The 22,229-nt window shown below is 46.4% G+C and overlaps 1 long non-coding RNA gene and 1 pseudogene across 1 annotated transcript; both read left to right on the plus strand.

The window, feature by feature from the left end:
* The first annotated feature begins 881 nt into the window (after positions 1-881).
* Positions 882-3,391, plus strand: LOC114585745 (uncharacterized). Its single transcript, XR_003703971.2, has 3 exons — positions 882-986; positions 2,125-2,185; positions 2,590-3,391. It is a non-coding gene; the product is annotated as an uncharacterized LOC114585745 (long non-coding RNA).
* An 11,712-nt stretch (positions 3,392-15,103) lies between these two features.
* Positions 15,104-18,774, plus strand: LOC114585843 (ankyrin repeat and SOCS box protein 6-like; annotated as a pseudogene).
* Positions 18,775-22,229: the final 3,455 nt, after the last annotated feature.

Raw genomic sequence — 22,229 nt, forward strand, 5'->3', positions numbered from 1 at the left:
TGGCTCCCCTCCTGTGGAATGCTCTCCTTGGGGAGGCTCACCTGGTGCCATCATTACACATCTTGAGGCATTTTTCCATGGAGGGAATATCTTAAGGCAATGGGTTTTTTAGTTTTTTTAAAGAGGTCTTTTACCTTTTTCTTAATGCTGGTTTGCTTTTTGCTTAAAATAGTGTAAGCCATTTTGAGTTGCCATAGCAAAAAAAAATTCAATTCTTGCTATTATTATTATTATTATTATTATTATTATTATTATTATTATCATCATCATCATCATTATTCTTACTTCTGGGCATGCTTGCCTTGCTAGATGGAAGTGTGTCTGTGTGTTGTGTGGTCAAGAGGTAAGTGGAATCATCCTCCAAGGGGGGTGAACTAAATGACCTTTGAGTGACTTCAGTCTCTGCCTCCCTTGTCTTTTTTTAAAGCTGCAGGAATAAATTCAAGGGCTGTCAGCAGGAGATTTGCAGGCCGCCCCGTGGGGAGGCTGAGAAGAGGTCTTGCCTGGGATCTCAGAGTCCCTCTGCAGAGAGAGGAGTGCTGATGGCAGACGGACATAAACCAGAGCGAGATCTCAGCTATTTTAAATCCGGGGCTGGAGGGAAATCCAGGACAGGCCCAGGCATGAGGCTTAAGCGCTGGCAGGCCTCCCTTCTGCGTTGGGACACAGTCGGTGTGTTACACCGATGTGGGGGGGGGAGAGAAGGTGCGGATTTGAGTCGCGACGCTCACTCCGGTGACCTATGGCTCGGCCCAGCCTACCTCGCAGCTTTGTCACTGAGGACAGTGGGGGGGGGGGCATTCCACAGACATCACCCCGAGATCTGCAAAGGGCAAAGTGGGCTTAAAATGTAACTAAGGTGACGTCTCTCCCCACCCCCCGAAGCTTTCAAAGATCCAGATGATCTTTTCTCCACCAGAGCAGGGAGTTTCTGAAATCCCAGGGCCTGAGTGCGCAATTAAAAGCTGCAAGGTTTTTCGCAAAAGGTAAAATTTAATATCGCGGCGCGGCCTGACATTGTGCAGAGGTGGAGATGGCCATTGTCCAGGAGGGCTGAGCAACTAACATCTCTGTGCAGAGGGGGTTTTGCTGGTCTGTCCCTTTCCCTTCTCTCCCCCCACACATAAATATTCTCTAAGCATTGCTTCCTTGGACCGTGGAGAGAACCATCCTGGCTAGGAGCCATCAGTAGCCCTTTTCTCCTCCTCCATGAATTTGTCAAATCCTCTTTTAGAGCCATCAAAGTTGGTGGCCATTACTGCCTCCGGTGGGAGGGAGTTCCACAGTTTAACAATCTGCTGCATGAAGAAGTCCTTTCTTCTGTCCTGAATCGTCCAACATCCCACCAGTTCTAAGGGTAGGAGGGAGGAAAGCTTTTCTCTATCACTTCCTCCACGCCAGGCATAATTTTAATGTGATTTGAACTGATTTTATAATGAAATAATTTTAGAATGTTGTATATTTTACTGTTGTTAGCCGCTCTGAGCCCGGCTTCGGCTGGGGAGGGCGGGATATAAATAAAAAAAATTTATTATTATTATTAAGCTTCCGTGAAGTCACCTCTTATTCGCCTTTTTTTCTGAAAAGTCCCAAATGCTGCAACCCTTCTTCACAGGGGAGTCACTTCATCTCCTTGACGGTGTCTCATTTCTGGGTGAAAATCTGCAGAGGGGAAATGGAGCCAAATCTTTCAGAATCCCCATGCTAGATAGAATTGCTTCTTAAGGGCAACAGTTTCCCAGTGAACCATTATGGTTTCTGCTTATCTGCACACACAAAAAGAAAGGAAAAAGAATCCGAATTCAAAATTACAAGTGATGGGTCATGATACGATTGAGGGGCTTCAAATAAAACAAGGCGTAAAGGGATTAAATTGGCCTAGCTAATACTTTACTACAGAGTGGGGTTTGTTTGTTTTTTAATCAGAGGACTGCATTCCATCACTGGCAAGCTTTCTGGGGCCACATTGCAACAGCGGCCAGAGCCAGGCAGAACAATGGATGTGATGCTTGCCTTTCGTACGGCAGGCTACATTTCGTCCATGCAGATTTATTTATAAACACAGAGACACGTTTATTTATTTGCTGCTTAATATTTCTAATCTCTCTCTCTCTCTCCATCCAGGCAAGGAAGAGGCAGGATCGCAACTCAAGGACTGACGCCAGCCAGTCAAAAATCAAGAAAGGTGTAGATCAGGGATTGGTGAAGGGTGTGGGGTCTGGGGAGGCTCTCAAGGGCCAGATAAAGAGATCTGCAGGGCCACCTTCTTTCTTGCCTGAACAAGAGTTCAAGGCTTCTGAACTTTTTTATATATAAAAAAGCATGTGTCATTGAGATTTTGCTTAGAATTTGGGTTCTAAGATTATACTGGGATTCTGAACCTTACAGACCGCATTTCCCAAAGCGAGTCCTCACTTAATTTGGCCTAAAACAACAATAAAAGGGAAAAACCTGTGGCAAATGTGGATTGGCCAGAGTACATCTGTAAGGGGTTTTGAGGGAAAGGGGGGAAAAGAATCCCCATAAAATTAGCAGGATTTCCCTGGGTAGCCCTGAACATTTTTAATGAGCAAAGGTTCTGCATTTCAGGCAGGAGCAAAGAAATACGGAGGAAGGAATCTTGGCTTTGGCTAAACAGCCCCAGAGAGGAGCAAGTGAGCAACAGAGTCAGGGCAGAAGCGAAGAAAATATTCTGCATGCTGCATTATTATGGGATGCCCTGCCATCAGCTGTGGTCCCTGGCCTCCAGGAAAGAGCTGAGACACATACAGGACTGTCGAGAAAATAAGAAGAGGAGAGACGCCTCCGTGGCAACGAGGGGTGGGTGGATCGGACAATGTTGACTTATTTATAAGAATACAGTGGTACCTCTGGATGTAAACGGGATCCGTTCCGGAGCCCCGTTCGCATCCTGAAGCGAATGCAACCCACGCCTGCACGTGCACAGGTCGCGATTCGCCGCTTCCGCGCATGCACGTGATGTTATTTTGACTATCTGTGGCAAAACCCAGAAGTAACGTGCTCCGTTACTTCCGGATCGCCGCGGAGCGCAACCCGAAAATATTCAACCTGAAGCTACTTCAACCTGAGGTATAACTGTATTTGTATACAGTGGTACCTCAGGCTACATACGCTTCAGGTTACAGACTCCGCTAACCCAGAAATAGTACCTCGAGTTAAGAACTTTGCTTCAGGATGAGAACAGAAATTGTGCTCCGGCGGTGCGGCAACAGTGGGAGGCCCCATTAGCTAAAGTGGTGCTTCAGGTTAAGAACAGTTTCAGGTTAAGAACGGACCTCCGGAACGAATTAAGTACTTAACCCGAGGTACCACTGTACTGCTGTGTCATATAAGATGTATCAAAGCGGTTTACAGCAACAAAAACATAAAAGAATATAATAAAGACCATTAAACAGATAAAAACAGATCTCAATTAATCACTGTGTGGAAAGATGTATTCTTAACTGCCAGCACAGACAAAAAATGGTTTCTAGGCATTTACCTGCTGAATCGCTAGTGGCAGGGAGTTCCACAGGACTGGGCCACAGACACAGTTTCATCTTGTTGTCAGTGAGTGAACTGGGATATGAGTTCAAGCAATCTCCAAGATACCCTGGGACAAAGTTGAAAAGCCCATGTAGTTCACTGGCAGAACATCTGCTCAGCGTGCCCTGGATTCAATATCTGGCATCTTCAGGTAGGAATGCCCCATCAGTGGTGCCAACTAAAACAATTTATGCAAATATTCCCAATTTACATAATTTATACAGGGTGCAGAATTCCAGGGTGGGGCGGAATGTTTACTACAGTTATGACCACAGCTCAGCCCATCCCACAATTGCACACTGGCTGGAAAGGGAGACGGGGTGGGGGTGGGGAGGGCAGACGGAATGGGTGTTTGGGGAAATCAAGGAAGGAATTTGGATGTTTTTTGGGAAATGGAGCCACTCAGCTCAAGAGAGGCAGATGGGAATGATTAGGCTGCCCTGACTCCCTCCCTCCTTCCACCCCACCAAACCTTCCTGAACAATTCAAATCAAACGCAATGGACGCCGCTGACTGCTCAGCTTTTTGGGAAAGGGCTCCGATGGCACCGTCTCTCGCACTCGAGATATTTATGACCAATTGTCAGCAAGATCGAATTGATGAATTCCACATTTGATTTCTCATCACGAGGACACGGCTGTTGGATCACGAAGCTGGGCTCTGTTGCCCAGGGGTGCACAGAGGACAACGGCCTCTGCTGGCTTATATAATCCTAAAGCTGTAGGGTTGGAAGGGAACCCCAAAGCTCATCTAGCCAAACCCTCTGCAATACAGGAATCACAGCTCAAGAATCTGTTATGTACTGAGTTACATAGGATCCAAAATGCAGCAGTCGGATTGGTCCTAGAACAATAGGATTCAGAATGCAGCAGTCTGATTGGTTCTAGAACAATAGGATCCAGAATGCAGCAGTCTGATTGGTTCTAGAACAATAGGATCCAGAATGCAGCAGTCTGATTGGTCCACAGGAGCCACCCAATCCAGCTCCAGGTGGAAGTGAATCCACAACCTGATTGCCTTACAGGAGAATCCCAGAATTAGCCAATCACATGGGGCCCATTGTGTAAATAATGTATATAAAGCAGACATTCTGGCGGAACTTCCATTCCTCCTCACCACTATGAGCTGAATAAAGAGCATGAAATCCACTCTCGACTCTGAGTACTGTATATCTGATTCCTATTGTTCTAGGACCAATCAGACTGCTGCATTTTGGATCCTATTCAACTCAGTACATAACAGAATCCTTGACAGGTGGCCATCCAACCTCTGCTTCAAAACTTCCAAGGAAAGAGAGGTTGTTCACATTCTGAAATTGTCCATTCTACTGTTGAGCAGCTCTTAACCTCTAAAAGTTCTTCCTAATGTTTGGTCAGAATTTCCTTTTGGGTCATTTGAGGGTTGCTATCTTTCATTTCAGTTCTATGCGTGGGCTCTGTGCCACTGAATAGAATGGATTTGTAGCTGCGATTCCTGCGTTTCAGGAAGTTGCACTAGACGGCTCCACAATTGTATGATTCTACGCCTCCCATCGTGGGGAAGAACATGACGGGGGATTTTGGTTTGAGACAGATATGTGGAGAAATCTCAAGAACTGACCTAGTTTCGATGCAGGAGGCATTCAAACTCTCCCAGTCCTATCAGAAACCCAGCGTGGGACCGTCATTTTACATTTGCTGCCGCTGCTGAGATGGAAATCCTGCGGCTTCTTCACATTATTTCTGGCAAGGAAAAGAATAAAACAAATGCAAAGTATAACATCTAAGATAACTTCAGCAGGCCTGAATCAGGAGAAATATTTCCAGACCTTTTGTCAAATGTATTTGAACACTCCAAAATTTAAACTTAATACAGTGGTATCTCAGGTTACATACGCTTCAGGTTACAGACTCCGCTAACCCAGAAATAGTGCTTCAGGTTAAGAACTTTGCTTCAGGATGAGAACAGAAATCGGGCTCCGGTGGTGTGGCAGCAGCGGGAGGCCCCATTAGCTAAAGTGGTGCTTCAGGTTAAGAACAGTTTCAGGTTAAGTACGGACCTCCAGAACGAATTAAGTACTTAACCTGAGGTACCACTGTAAGTTAAGTTGGAATCAGACAAATTCTGGAGATGCAGATCAAGTAAAGTAGACCACATACACCCCTTTTGGAACTGCTCTCAAACGTTTTGGAAATATGTGCAGGCTAATATATCGGACATCTTAGGATATCATAGAACGGTAGAGTTGGAAGGGACATGGGGGGGGGGGGTCGTAGACTAGTACAGCCCCCTGCAGATACCCATAGAAAGTAAAACACTGTACTGCTATTGGGCTCCCTGAAGGATATTATCCTGGAAAATGACCAAGAAATAGTATATCTCATACTGTATGTGAATGGTTAGAGAAGATCTGGCTTATATGAAGACTGTAAGACATTTAGACTGTAAGGCAAGCCTGCTGGATCAGGCCAATGACCCATTTAGTCCAGCATCCTGTTCTCACAGCGGCCAACCAGATGCCCTTAATGGGAAGCTCACAAGCAGGATTCGAACACAAGAGCCCTCTCCCCTCCTGTGGTTTCCAGGAACTGGCATTCAGAAGCATTGCGGCCTCTGACTGTGGAGCCAAAGCATAGCACACATGGCTAGCCATTAATTTGTCTAATCCTCTTTTAAAGCCATCCAAGTTGGTTGCCATCCCTGCCTCTTGTGGGAGGGAGTTCCACAGGTTAACAATGTGCTGCGTGAAAAAAGAACTCTCTTTTATCTGTCCTGAATCTTCCAACGTTCAGCTTCCTTGGATGTCTACGAGTTCAAGTGTTATGAAAGAGGAAGGGAAGCTCTCCCCTATCCATCTTCTCCATGCCAGGCTATCATTTTATTAACTTCTATCATGTCACCTCTTACTTAATAAATTATTACAAAGGAATACATCTAAACCAACCTAAGAGGTCCATGGAAAAATGTTTTTTATATAGATTATAGTGTTTTGGAATGAGTCTAAAAATAGTGTTTCATCTCATGCTGCCTTCAATGTGTTGGAATACTGTATTTGTCCATAGATTTCTTTATTTACTTTATTGGATGTAATAAAGAGAAAGAATTTTTTAAATGCTCAAAGCCAAGTTCTCCCACTTGTCATGAAAGGTCATGGACTGGGCTTGGCGCGTCCCTAGTGTTTGAAGATGCCCTGAAAAAAATTAGATTTTATTGTGTGGGGGGGGAATAGGGGTCCTGGATGGGTGCAGAGTTTGTTATCTTGAAGGAGCCTCCTAATACAGTCATACCTTGGTTGACGAACGCCTTGCGACTCGGAACGTTTTGCCTCCCGAACGCCGCAAACCCGAAAGTGATTGTTCTGGTTTGCAAACGTTCTTTGGAACCCGAACGTCCGTCATGGCTTCCAACTGACTGCAGGAGCTCCCTGCAGCCAATCAGAAGCCACGCCTTTGTTCCCAAACACTTTGGAAGTTGAATGTACGTCTGGAACGGATTCCGTCTGACTTCCGATGTACCACTGTATTATGGTCGTCTCCCCTCAAAAAGGACATCGTAGAGCTTGACAAAGGTTTAGAAAAAGGAAACCAAAATGACAAGAGGGGATGGAGCAACTCCCCCAGGAACAAAAGTTAAAGCGTTTGGGGCTTTTTAATTTGGAGAAAAAGCCAGTACAGTGGTACCTCAGGTTACATACGCTTCAGGTTACATACGCTTCAGGTTACAGACTCCGCTAACCCAGAAATAGTGCTTCAGGCTAAGAACTTTGCTTCAGGATGAGAACAGAAATTGTGCTCCAGTGGCGTGGTGGCAGCAGGAGGCCCCATTAGCTAAAGTGGTGCTTCAGGTTAAGAACACTTTCAGGTTAAGAACGGACCTCCGGAACGAATTAAGTACTTAACCCGAGGTACTACTGGAACAGGTGACGTTTTAGAAGTTTATCAAACTATGCATGGCATAGAGAGAGTGGACAGAGAAGTTTTCCTCCCTCTGATCATAACACGGGAACTCGTGGACATCCAGTGAAACCAACTGCTGGAAGATCTGGGACAGATAAAAGAAAGTCCTTTGTCATGTGACACGCAGTTAAAACTATGGAACTCCCTGCCACAGGAGCCAGGGATGGCCACCGACTTGAAAGTGGATTAAACAAATAACAGAAGGTAAGGCCATCAATAACTAGTAGCCATAGTAGTTATGCTCTGCCTCTATGGTCCGAGGCCTCTTCTTATGTTCTCAAGGAGAAATAAAGCTTGATAGTGTGTGTGAACGATACGTGCCAGATCTCCAAAGCCAAACGGGAGGTGCGAGGGGGGAAATAAGATTTCAAGTGAGCATCTCTGCCCCCTCCCTGTGGCCAACAGAACCCTGCAATGCTTATGCAAATACTTGCCTGAATTTCTACAGCTCCTAGAATGCAGCTTTTCGTCAGGTCACCTTGGAGCAGATTTTTCTCCAAGCCTCCCATTGGCCAGACAGGAAGCAGCCAGCTTTGCAGGGTTGGCGCAGGAGAGGAGGAGGGACCAGGCTCTGTAATGGTGGCGCTGGGGCCCGTAAGCAAAGAGCACTCACTTGCCTGGTATGTGGGCCCCAGCCAGCCTGGGAGAAGAAGGGAGGGAGGAAGGGAGAAAATGGGAAAGGAAAACAAACGCTCTTCCCTCCGACACTGTGAGGCGGCTTTTTCGCTTAAACAAAACATGATGTCAGCCATTGTTCTCGCGAGGGGAGGCCTGCCAAAGGGGGCTGGCTGCATCCCAGGCCTCCCCAGGGCCCGTCTTGGACCCCCAGCTCAAGAGACGGAGGGCAGTTGCCAGGAAAAGCGGCTCTGCAAAACAGTGTCTCTCTTTTTTGGTTGGGGGGGGGAGCTATTATTAATAACGTTTTTGTTTTGATCCTCAGAGCATCGTTGATGTGCATGAAGCTGCCGGAGTCAGAACCATCATCCATCTAGTCCAGTGTTGTCTGCACGGGCTGGCAGCAGCTCTCCAGAGTTTCAGGCATGCTGTTGTTTCCAGCCCTATGTGGAGAGGCCAGGCCCTTGTGTGTGCAAAGCAAGTGCTCTACTCCAGAGCCTTTTTGCCCTCCCCTTAAATATTATGTTAAGTTGTGGGTGAACATATCAGACAACACAGCGATTCTTCAAACAGCTCTGGTTTATTCACAGGCCAGAACAGAACCGAAGGGTTCAGCCAGCCTGCTTATATAGACCTCCACTACAACGCAACTGTAACACGTTCTGTAACTATCCAATCGCTGAACGTCACTTTCAATCCCTTATTTGCATATGTGGACCTGAGTGAAAACTATCTACAGTATCCCCCTGCTGGCCCAGGGTGAGAACTTCAGTACATAACATATTAAGTAAACATTTGTTCCTCGTTCTGAATAAAGAGCTGAACTCAATAGGGACGTAGGATGCTGTCTTATCAGGCCATCTTGAGTAGCACTGCATACCCTCCAACACCACGACAGCAAAATTCGAAACACCAACTTCCTGGACTCCATTTTCCCATTTTTCTCACAAGAGAACAGCGGCCATTTTGGTAATCGTCAGTTTGTGCAGTTCCGCACTGCAATTTTCCACTGGGAATTTATTTCCCTTCAGGCATGGCACCCGAAAACAGGTGTTTTGTAGTGCTGCGTTAAGATCGCAGCCCCCCAAAAAAGCACATTTTCCAGGGGGAAATCGCAGCACAATGTCGCACAAGATCATGGTGCCCAAAATCACCATTATCATTTATATCTTGTCTTTTTCCCTGACCGGGACTCAAGGCGACTTACACAAATTAAAACAACACAGCTAAAATGCAGAAAGCTAAAAACATATTTAAAGTAATAATAGCTGATAAGTAATTAAACTCTAATAGAATTAAAGCGGGGAAAACAGATCTATTAAAATACAGGTAATAAAAACAGTGTAGCACTATTAAAACTCCTTTCATTTCATTTCATTTTTAAAAAAAAAAACAGTTCCCAAACACCTGTTGGGGGGGGGATCAGCTGATGGAAGGAAGGAGGGCATCTCTAGGGAGGGAGTTGCAAAGTCTGGGAGCAGCCACCGAGAAGGCTCTGCTCTGCACCAAGCATGCCTGTGAGGGGGGTGGGATTGAGAGAAGGGCCATTCCCAAAGATCTCAGAGAACCCAGGCAGGTTTATATGGGAGGATACAGACCTTCACATAACCTGGGTGGAAAAAGCACCAGCGGGTGGTGATGGGCATCTACTTGGAATGGGGGACAAATCTGTCCTGCCTCTCTCTGTTGCACTTCCCAAACCAAGAAAGGAGCCAAAGCCCACATGTCCCCAAATTTTGTGACGCAGTAGTCCTCCACGCACACCAAAATAGGATATATACCATATTTTTCACCCTATAGGACGTACTTTTTCCCCTCCAAAAATGAAGGGGAAATTTGTGTGCGTCCTATGGGGCGAATGCAGGCTCCTTGGCTTCAGCGATAGCAACGCGAAGCCTCCGAAGCCTGCGTGCGTTGCTGACTGGCCGTTTCAGTCCTTTCTCCCTCCTGGTCGAAAAGCTCCTGTGGGCTTTTGCGGGAGGTGGGGGAATTCCGCCATCTCCCGCAAAAGCAGGGAGAAGGTCTTGGAGTAGCGCACAGAGCTGCGGGGGGGGGGGGAATCATATTTTTTCCTTGATTTCCCCCCCTGAAAACTAGGTGCGCCCTATGGGCTGGTGAGCCCTATAGGGCGAAAAATAAGGTAAGTGAGGGGAATGCACCTAAATTTATTTATTTATTATTTATCTATATCGCCCTATACCCAAAATCAGTGGAAAGGATGTCCAAATCAGCATCACATCAGGAGAAAAGGCTCGAGGGAAAGGGCACCCGTTAGAAGAGCCACACACGGAAATGGGTGCAATTCTCCTCAAAGACTGTGTTGATTTATTCATCAAATCGGTGTCCCAGGGTGACAAGTGGCAAGCGATAAAGTGGAGATCTGGACCTGCGGTTGGGGAAACGAGAAGCTGAGAGGACCTGGAACTGACAGCCTGGCACTGGTTGACCTGCTGTATTTGCAAGCACCTAGGCTCACTGGGGATTAAGGGGGCAGAGATGCAATTGATCCCCGTCAAAAAACAAACCTCATGGAGTCCAAATCCTGCCTGCCTGCCTGCCTGCCTGCCTCTCTCCCTTGGCCAAATCTGAATTGCCACGTTCAGCGCTCCTTGAACACACCTCTGCCAAAAGAGAGAGAGAGAGAGTGCTGTATGTCCTGGCAGAAAAATGTGACTCGCACTTCAGGCATTTGGAACTGCCAGCATTCCCATCAGGACCCATCCTGTGCGCACACACACACACACACACACACACACACACACACACAGAGTCACCACCAGTGGTGACTGTCGCTTTGCCCTGTGCCAAGAGTCGCTTCTCCACTATTTTGCATGCAGCAATCTGATCCACAGCCAACACGTCCAAGGCAGAATTGCCAGTGTTTTCACCAGCCCTCGCTCCTGCGCTACAGGAGCTCCATCTGCAGATGATTATTTATGTTTATTCTTGTTTATTTATTGTCTTCATATGAGCTCCAAGTGGCGTTTGTGGGTCTCCCCCTCCTCGTTTAATTCCCACAACAGCCCTGTGAGGTAGGTTAGGCTGAGAGGCAGTGACTGCCACCCCACCCCCCAAGTCACGCCCAGTGAGCTTCATGGCCGAGTGGAAATTCAAACCCTGGACTCTTTAACCACTGCACCACACTGCCACCACACACTTCATTTCCTGGTTGTAGAAAGCTCCCCCCTTCTTAGGGAGAGGGCTGGGGGAGAAATCTGATTCAGTTCACATACAAATGCAAAACTACCTGATTTGAGTTTCCAAAGCATTCCACAAACCAAAATGCATCCCTCCTTTGAAATTTGCATTGCTTCGAATTTTGCAATGCCGTTCTCCATGAAAGAAATTTGTACAACTCATTGCACTGAGGTGAAATGTGCAAAAAAATTGCATCTCTTAGTGAAACTAACAGATAAAAAAAATGTGTTATAGGAAAGTTGCTTTGCAAAAAATGTGTGCATTAGGTAAAGCTGTATACACAAATGTAGAATCATAGAACTGTAGAACTGAAAGGGACACCAGCGCCATCTAGTCTGCCCCGCTGCAGTGAGTTTATTAGGAGAAATTTACACTAAAATGCTCGAAGAACTCAAGGGAGTGAGGTTCAGCTGAGAGGCCGTGACTGTCCCCCAAAGTCACCCAGTGAGCATCATGGCCAAGTGGAGATTCAAACCCCAGTCCCTCCCAGGTCCTAGCTCGACACTCTAACCACTGCACCACACTGCCTTTTCTCACATTTCAGCTATGGCTTTAAGTCACTGAATCCAAGAGGGCTTTATGGGGTTGAGATTAAACCAGCAAAAGGTCTGAGGATCTCAATGTCAGACGTTGCCATTTCGCCTTAACGCTGTCTCTGCGGTGCGTGCCGCTAACTTGCTTGCCATCCGCCCGTGCCTCAGAGATGGGCCAGCCTCTTAAGGTTGAGCAAATTAAATTAAAACTAACAGTCTGTAACCGAGTAGATGGTTCTCCCGGAGCCAAGAGCGCGAGGAGAAGGATCTGTGCATCTTTTGATTAAACACCACCAAGAACAGAATGTTCCTTGCAATTCCGAGCCTTTTCAGAAAACGCAGCGGTCGGATACATTTTGGGATCCATTCAAGAGAAGCGGCTGCTCGGGATTGTCTGAAATCACCCTAGTTACCCTGGAGGGGGGCGCAGAAGGAATGTCAAAACAGAGGGCCTGGCAGTCAACACTGGACTTGCATCATCAGAGATGATAGATCAGCCCAGCTATGGAGATGAACCAGGGGGTGAGCCGGGGACGATCCGTAAAGGAAAGGGGTTTAATTTATTTGTTAAGATTTTTAGACCGCTTTCTGCCCAGGGTCCCCAAGCTATTTCTGACAGCGAAAATCCAGCCATTAAAACCAGATACTTTTCAAAATCAAGCCATACAACAGAAATGATACAGGCTAGAGTTTCTCCTCCAAGTGCCCCTGGGAATAAATAGGTCTGAACTAGATGACACGATAGGAAAGTAAAAATGTTGGAATAGTAGTAGTAGTAGTAGTAATAATAATAATAATAATAATAATAATAATAATAGTAGTAGTAGTAGTAGTAATAGATCTATTAACCCCCCCCAAAAAAGTGCAAACATAACAAAGAGAAAGAAAACAAAGAATCAGAAATTTAAATCAGCCTGGAGGGACAAAAGTACAAAGATACAGTGCAGCTCGAAAAGAATAGTCAAGTATGAATTCATGCAAAGATTCCCTTTGCAAATAGTAAAGATTCGTTTTTTAAAATATTCTCTACCTGTGAGTTCCATTATTCTTCAGAATAAAGAGAGAACAGAACTAGTAAAGACTAGTAAAGACAACAGAGAGTAAAGTGGGAGTAACTGATGGGGCTTACTTCTGAGTAACCTTATACAGAGGGTAAGCACCCCTAAACATAATCTGACCTGGGATTAAGTCCTGCTCAACTCAAAATGCAGCAGGTGTAATGTATTCAGGTGTAAGTACATACGAATAAACCGCATTTCGAAGACCCTGCAGCCTCTGCTGTGCCTTGATTTCCCCCCTGGAATTTTGCTACTGCTAAACAGAGATGGGGGGGGCAGCATATAACACCATTTTAACATTTCATGGAGAAATGCCCAACCACACCTTACTTTAAGTATCCTCTGCGGGGCACCTTCCTTGAGACCCAGCAAAATGTAAACACGTCAAGGGAAACAAATATTTTGGTTTGGCTCCCCGGCTTGCCATTCTCTGATCGCTTATGCCTTACGCAACGTCTCCCTTTAAGAGATCAGCGTGAAGTTTCACACACAGGCTCGGGACCCAAATCTGCAGGGCGAGTGCAAATCCCAGCTCAAACTCAACAGCCGTTTTTCCCCAGGGTGGCTGAGGGGCAGCAGAGCGTGCAAGAGTTTACGCTCCCTAGAAGAGGGACATCAGAATGTCAGCTGGTGGACATGTCGACGACACAATTCTACATTTCAAGTTGGAACTGGCAGGGGCTGATGGAAATGATGCCACTAAGTGTCTGAAGGGCACCAGGTCAAGGAACGCTGGTCTACAAGGGAAGGTGCTAAACCCCAAAGAACACAGATAGTAACTCTAACTTGTGGCTTCTTTTTATTATACACATTCCTCAATAGCAAAAAATGGGGACAATCTGGAGAGAACAGTTTGGCAATCATAAGAGGAGTCTGCTGGATTATGCCCATGGCCCACCTAGTCCAGCATCCTGTTCTCACAGTGGCCAACCAGATGCCTGTGGGAAATCTGCAAGCAGGATTCGAACACAAGACTATCCCTCCTGTGGCTTCCGGCAACTGATATTCAGAAGGGTTGCTGCCTCATTCAGCTTCATTGGCTGGCTACGGATTCTAGTGTTATGAGAGGAGGAAAACTTCTATTATCATGTCATATTTGACTCCTAAATGCTGCAACCTTTCCTCACAGGGCAGTTGCCCTGGACCATTCTGGCTGCCCTTTTCCACCTGCAAACCCCACAGTCCTTCTCCATGCCCCCTTCTCCTTGGGCTTACGCCATGTGGTGGTGTCTGTGGCCGTGCGCATTCCCAGAGCTGTGCCAAAGGTGCTTAAGACGGTTGCTCTGGAGCCAGGCACTTCCCGGCAGCTGCCAGACACACCCCATAAATCCATACCACACATCTTCTAAGTCCGCGTATCCCCTCCAAACTCTCTTTTTCTACAACCCCCCCCCAAGCCCCTTCCCCATGTATACACATGCGTAGCTGCTCAGAGCCCAGGCGCTGCCCACAAGGAGACAGCAAGAGGAAAACACCTTGTGGCTCTGGCGTTTATCTTTCTGACACTCTGGATATCCTGTCTGGCGTCCTCAGAAACTGGGCCTGTTTGATACGCACAGGGGACTCTCGTGCGCACACAATCACCCGCCCCTTGTATATCTGCAGAGACACATGTTGACAGCATGTCTGGATGAGGGCTGAGCCAAAAGTACTTGCTGTGTTCGGCAGAATGTTTTCTGCTTCATTTATTTACGTTACTGTATTTACATCCCACCTTTTTTCTCTTGAGGAACTCAAGGTGACGGATGTAGTTCTCCCCGCCGCCTCAATTAATCCCCACACAACAACCCTGTGAGGTAGGTTATGCTGAGAGGCAGTGAGCAACCACCAAAGTAACCCAGTGACTTTGTCGGGAAATAGATTCATTCTCAAATTGTTTAAGTTCCATTACAGTTTTAATTAAACTACTATTTTAAAACACGTTTTAGCTTTCTGTATTTGATCTATGTTTTAATTTGTGTAGGTCACCTTTAGTCACAATCTGGGGGAAAGGCAGGATATTATTAGTATTAGTATTATTAGCAGAAGCAAGAGACTGGTTGAAACATTGCTAAATGGTTAACCTGTACTGTGGGTTTTGGAGGGATGTGTTAACAAGCGCTGTAGGATACGTATGGTTGTGAATGACAGTCATGGTGATGAAGAATTTATTTTTTGTAGGCTGAGGAAGAAGCTTTAGACCATTTCCTGAATGTATTGACGCAGGGAGTCGAGCAAAATGCCTTTTCTCCATGGCTTCAGCCGCATCTATGAGTACCAGGGGTTGGTCAATGAGATCTTGGAATGTATGAATCCTCTGGTGCTGGAAATGATGGACAGGTAACTGGGAAGCTGCTTCCCCATCAGTGTAGGTCAACAATACTGAGCAGGGTTCTTATTCTTATTCAATTCATCCTATTCTTCAGAACTTTGAGAACTAGGATCTTTGAGGGTTTTCTACAATCAAGCGGTGTACGTTGAAATGCACAAAAGGAATCCTACTTTCAGGGAAAGGGCCATAGTTAAGGGTAGAACACCTTATGTACATGCAGAAGGCCCCTAATGGCATCTCCAAGTTGGCGCTTATAATATCCCCTGCCTCAAACCCTGCAGAGCCATTGCTCCTGTCAATCAGTGCATACAGTACTGAGCTAGATGGACCTGGTGGTCCAATTCCTGGGAGTTTACCTTAGCGAAGACCTCACTTGGAAAAACAATATAACTCAGGTGGTTAGGAAGGCCCAACAGAGACTCCACTTCCTCAGGGTCTTGCGAAAGAACAATGTTAAACAACAATTGATGACCTCCTTCTACCAGTCCACAAAAGAAAGTGTCCTCTCATATTGTATCACAGCATGATATGTTGGCTTGACAGCCAAGGACAGAAAGTCTTTACAGATGGTGGTGAACACAGCACATGATATCAAGGGCTGTCCCCTGAGCCTGCTGGATGACATCGCAAGGGATCGTTGCCTTAGGAGAGCGAGAAAAATTCTCAGGGACGATTCACACCCCGACCAGCACCTCTTTAATCTTCTACCCTCGGGCAGGAGGTATAGAAGTATAAGGTAAAGGTAAAGGTACCCCTGCCCGTACGAGCCAGTCATGTCCGACTCTAGGGTTGTGCGCCCATCTCACTTAAGAGGCCGGGGGCCAGCGTGGTCACGTGGCCAGCGTGACGAAGCTGCTCTGGCGAGCCAGCACCAGCGCAGCACACGGAAACGCCGTTTACCTTCCCACCAGTAAGCGGTCCCTATTTATCTACTTGCACTTAGGGGTGCTTTCGAACTGCTAGGTGGGCAGGAGCTGGGACCGAAAGACGGGAGCTCACCCCGCCACAGGGATTCGAACCGCCGACCATGCGATCGGCAAGCCCTAGGCGCTGAGGTTTTACCCACAGCGCCACCCGCGTCCTATAGAAGTATAATCAGTCGTAAAAAACAGGCTAAAAAACAGATTCTATCCGTGAGCTGTTAGGCTGCTGAACGGAAAATGATCTAGTGTAACTGACTTTCAGGGTTGGTGTGTTGTGCGACAACCACACAGAGGGCTATGAGATTGAGTGTTTATGTGGTGGGGAGGGAGGCTCGGATAATTTCATTGTACACAGGTTGTACATTGACAATAAAAGTATTATTAATGTAAAAATAAATCAATCACATTAGTTTCTCCTACCCACTCTGGCCTTGCCCGCCCCTGGCATGTGGCCCCCAGAAGGACATGTCTTCTCATTGGCACACCGCTCTTCCCTCTGAGCTGCCTACTGATTGGCTCTTTATCATTACCAAACCACCACCACCACAGACCTTTGCCCTCCTCCTATGGTCATGGTGGTGCTTTATTTGCCTTGTTTTCTTGTGAAGCGCCGGCGCCGTGGTAGAAGATGACAGACGGATTGCAGCCCTTCATGAGCTGCTGGAGAGGAACACCAGTTTCGTGTACTACCAGGAGGGTGTGAACTATTCATTGCTGAAGATGGCGGCGTATGGGATGGTCCGAGCCGCAGAATCTCTCCTGCATGGTGGGGCAGACATCACCTTTGAAGGCTGGAGGGGGACCCAGTTAATGCTTCACATCTTGCATTTATTTTAAAATTACAGAAATGATTAGAATAACTATTTATGGAGACTGTATTTTTATATACATTTTTTGTGACACACCCCCCCCCCCTTTTTCAACTGCTTCCTTTCTGGTTAGGCTCTAGGCAGCAGTGTTGGGGTTCAGATCCACAATACGGAAAGCATTTGCCTTTTGTTGGAAGGAGGTGAGCTTCCTCCGGCCGCCTGCCCTACTGAGCCCTGCTGCTTCCTTCAAATCCAGTGCAAAACAACCAGCGGTCTCAGAGCAGGAATATGAGCCCGGAAGGCTGGCACCCTTTTGCCACCACATGGCATTCTCCCTAAAAAGACCTGCCTGGGTGGACTGGAATGATAAAAGGGCAAGCACTGACCAATCCTAATGTATTTTTATGAGATATATATATATGGTCTATATAGATAATGGATTACTTAGGCAAAAAAGAACATTATTCTTTATTTTAGGTTAACTGAAAGAAATACGAATAATCCTGCACTGCCGCAATATATTCTCAACTTCAAATACTTCCAACACTATTCTAAACACATTATTAAACCTCTTTGGTATTACTTTAAATAAGGGTTAAGATATAATTGTGATAGCAGGCCATATATTTATTTTCTCTTTCTCGTTTTTTCTCATTTTTTCTTCCTTAGTTTGGGCTTTGATTGTGTTTTATGTCAAATACTTTTAGTAAAAATTGATTAAAATAGGAAAATGATGACAGTGGTGATGTTGCCAAGGGTCATTTAAAAAACCAAACCAGTAAACTGGCCATTTCTTTATTGTCCCTGCCCTTCAGGAGCCAATGTGAAGGCCACAACAAAAGATGGCGACACCATCTTCTCCTCCATCATCTCCCTCCTTTGGAAGACAGTGGGAGGTGACGAAGAGGAGGCTCAGACCGTCAACCCTTTCTGCTTCCAGGTCACTCAGCTGCCGATGATGACCCACGGGGCCAACCCTAGTGAGTGCCCAACCTACGAGTCCCTCAACCTGTTGGCTATTTGCAGTTTAGTAGCGCTGCAGAGAGCTTGCTGGGGAGACCATGCATTAAAAAGGGACTCAAAAATAACTTAAACAAGGTTTTAATAACAAAAACAAAAACTCCTTATACACTAAATACATCAACAACAAACCAGACCCAACCACCAACCCATCCCCCAGGGTAATGGGAGAGCTAGGTGCTGCTCCTTATATACTATACCCAATTGCTGACACAGCTTGATTAACACAACTCAGCAGCACCTGCTATGTTTCACAGCTGTAAGACTGGGTCTCGTTATTTGCCCTGGCCCTTAAAGACATACACAACTTGTGAAACAATAATGAACCTTCACATTTTAAAGTGACCATTCAACACAACCATGTGCGCCTGAAAAACTTCCAGCTCCGCTTTCCCCTCCTGGAGTTTGAGGCACGCTACAACTGCACCCTCCATGGACCTGCCTGCTGGTCGGGCTTCAGCAGTATCTTCGAGTGGCTGTGTTCCTACCTGTGGTGGTTAGAGGACGACACCTTCTCTGCTGACCTCTTTCAGAAGGCCGAGACGGTGCTGGAACTCTTGGCCTCAAGCTCCCAGATCATCAAGCTCCCCAGCAACTTCGATATCAACCTCAGCAACTGCCGGTTGCATAGGAAGAGGATCTCGGACCTCTTCACCAGCCTGAAGAAGCTGGAACACTCCCCTCCTACCTTGAAGCACATGTGTCGGGTTTTCCTGTGGCAGCATCTCAGACCCTGGCCGAAAAAGTCAAGGCCCTCCCGCTTCCCAACTTGTTGAAAAAGTATCTCCTCGTAGACCGGAGGAGCTCTGCAGAGGTAGCCATCTGACTTGGACTTGAATTCTGGTCTCTCCCAGGTGCTAAGCCGACACTCTAGCCACTACACTATCCAGATGCTGGGAGATTCAGAAAAGATAAAAGGAATTCTTCACATAAACTGTGGAACTCACTTCCACAAGAGACAGCAACAGGGGTGGGCTTTGAAAGAGGATTAGACAAATTAATGGAAGGTACGGCTATTGATGGCTATGAGCCATGATGGCTATGCTCTTGCCGCCACAGCTGGAGGAAGCAAAGCTTCTGAATGCCAGCTGCTGGAAGCTGCAGGAGGGAATACAGCTCTTGTGTTCGAATCCTGCTCACAGATTTCCCCACAGGCGTTTGGGGATCCAGCAGGCCCGTCTTACGGGCTTATGTTGCTGGACTCCAGATGTCAAGCCCATGAGACATCATGGCCAAGGATCAGTCATACTGAAAGGGTTGGTTGTGGTGTAGTGGTTAGAGTGTCAGACTAGGACCTGGGAGAGACCAGGGTTCAAATCTCCACTTGGCCATGAAGCTCACAGGGTGACCTTTGGAGGCCAGTCACTGCCTGTCAGCCTCACAGGGTTGTTGTCGGGATTTGAGAAGGAGAACCATATACGCCACCTTGAGCTCCTTGTAGAAAAGTTGGAATATAAATGCCATAAATAAAATAAAATAAAATGTAGTCTGGCAACATCCAAGGGGATAAAGGGTGCTTGATGGTCACATCTGCCAATCCCTGCATTGCTGGGGGTTGGACTAGATGACCCTTGGTGTCCCTTCCAACTCTACAATTCTAGTAATAATAATAATAATAATAATAATAATAATAATTTATTTAGATATTATAATTTAGATATTATATTTTATGCGAGAGAATCATTGGGAATTTTGGTTATTATGTATATATGTTAAGTTTCAATAAAGATCTTTGAAAATTAATAATAATAATAATAATAATAATAATAATAATAATAATAATAATAATAATAGATTTATTATTTATAACCCCCCCATCTGACTGGGTTGCCTCAGTCACTCTATTCTGGGGCAATTCAATTATCCTGCAAGGCTCCTTAAAGTAATCAGAGTTCTATGATCCAATGGGATGTGTTTTCAGAAAAATATTCCATCCACTTTCTCAGCCAGGGAGGCAGGTGATTCTTGTTGCTTCTGGCTTCCATTGCCCAACACCCATCAAGAACAATCCTAGTCCGATGTGAACATCAGAGGATGAATCTGACCACAGCCAGATACCTGTCAACAACGGCATCCTAAGGGTGAAGACAGGCGTGCTAAAAATGCATGGTGTGTTTTTTCTGTCCCAGAACAGAACCTTTTGGCATGGTGAGGTTGAAGAGTAAGGCCCGCCAAGGAGTGTTATTTTCCAGTGCCCAGGACAGGGATGGAAGAGAAAGTTGATTCAGTACACGTTTAAAGCTGCATCTATCCTATTCACACTTTCCGAAGCATTATCAGGACAGAAACAAAGGCATCCTTCGAAATGTGCACTCCTCCAAATTTTGCAATGCAGGTATGAGTGAAAACAACATGGAGAAATGTATTGTATTTGGGGAAATTGCATCCCAAAAATGTATTTATTTGGAGAAACTTGCAATAAAATACCGGCCAATTTTCATGAGGATTTTTAATTATTTCAAAAGTCGTACAAATTGCTGCAAATTGCAACAGAAGCCCAAGGAGCAGCAAAATACCTGGACATCCCGGAATTACAGAAGCCATCCTGGCTTCCGACTGGATCCTGGGATGTCTTGTTTTGGCTCCTGCAAGAGCGCAAAAGATGCCTGTTTTGGAGGCTGCGTTCTTGTGCAAGTCACATGTGGCCTTGAAATAAAAAGGTAAAGGGAACCCTGACCATTAGGTCCAGTCGTGACTAAGCCGCTTCTGGTGAACCAGAGCAGCGCATGGAAACGCCGTTTACCTTCCTGCTGGAGCGGTACCTATTTATCTACTTGCACTTTGACGGGCTTTCGAACTGCTGGGTTGGCAGGAGCAGGGACCAAGTAATGGGAGCTCACCCTGTTGCAGGGATTTGAACCGCTGACCTTCTGATCAGCAAGTCCTAGGCTCTGTGGTTTAACACACAGCACCACCCGCATCCCTGGCCTTGAAATACACGTGTCCCAATTTTCCTCTGCAGCATGATGGAGGGTATGCAGCCCCGCTGAGCAAACCCTGAGGACGTGGAGATGAAAATATCCTCATTTCCACTCTCTCCAGCTCCTCAGCCCTGTCGGATCAGTTCGGCAGAATCTTTCAGTCGATTCTAACCCACTGTTTCCCAACATTTGGCCTCCAGCCGTTTTCAGACTACAATTCCCATCATCCAGGACCACTGGTCTTGCTAGCTAGGGGTGATGGGAGTTGTAGTCCAAAAACAGCTGGAGATCGAAGTTGGGAAACACTGTTCCAACCCCTCACTGGGTACAGGATTCCCAAGAACTGGAAGAGTCTCGGGGCATTCTCCAGACTGACCCCCCTGCAAAAAGCAACCACCCTACAATACCTTATTCATAATTTTACAAACCTCTGGGTTAGCTTTCTACAAGGTGTAGAAGTCAACGCCCTTAGCAAAGAGCGGAAACTGAGAAATGGGTTAGTCAGTTCATCAGCCATGAGCCGCTTGGGCCCCTCTAATTGTCAAGGAAAGGAAGGGTGGTTCCTTCCATCCATATGCAATTCTCTCCCCGCTACACCCCCACCCCACCCCACCATCTTCTTAATTCCCCTTTGTCTCCCTCCCTCCGAATAATCATGCCCAAGGCGCCTGCCAAAACTCATCGAATGAAACAATGATCTGTGGCCAGATGGTTGGGGAACCACAAGCCATCATGTGAGACCACAAACCCAGGGCTGAAGAAAGAGCCCGATGCAACGTGATCCGTGGACCGCGAGGCGTTTGGCTGGCCTGCGCAAGATCCGAGGCTTGGGAAGAGGCCAGGAACGGGATGCAAAAAGCAAGCCACAGTCTCGCCGCCTGCCACAAAACGTGAGCTTCGGCAAAGGAGATTTTGCTGGTTTCGGGGTCTCAGGTGGCGGGCTGCCTTTAAATTTCCAAGGGCAGTTTTCCAATCTTCATGAAGTCCAGATCAAGCACAATTCCTTGTGGGATTGCTAATGCGCCCTCACTGCTGGGCAGGGGGGCTGGCGTGACTGCAGCATCAATATAAGAAGGGAAAGCCGGGAGGTGGGGGGGTGGCTGTCCCATAATAGCACCTTCTGTCTCAGTGGTCCCTCTCTGTCATTTATTTATTTCCTAAAATTTATACACCTCTTGGTTGTAAAATAAATAAATAAACCAAACCCTGACACACCTCACAGCGGTTTACAAAAGAGAACAATAAAATTATCAACGAGAGCAATTAACCGTCATAATTTAAGGCTTTCGAATAGTTAAAATAACAAAGACTAAAAACAGAATTAAAGCTCACATCAACTTTCTGAACATCAGGGTAGCCC

Source organism: Podarcis muralis, chromosome 15 (assembly GCF_964188315.1).
Source record: "Podarcis muralis chromosome 15, rPodMur119.hap1.1, whole genome shotgun sequence".
NCBI classification, from domain to species: domain Eukaryota; kingdom Metazoa; phylum Chordata; class Lepidosauria; order Squamata; family Lacertidae; genus Podarcis; species Podarcis muralis.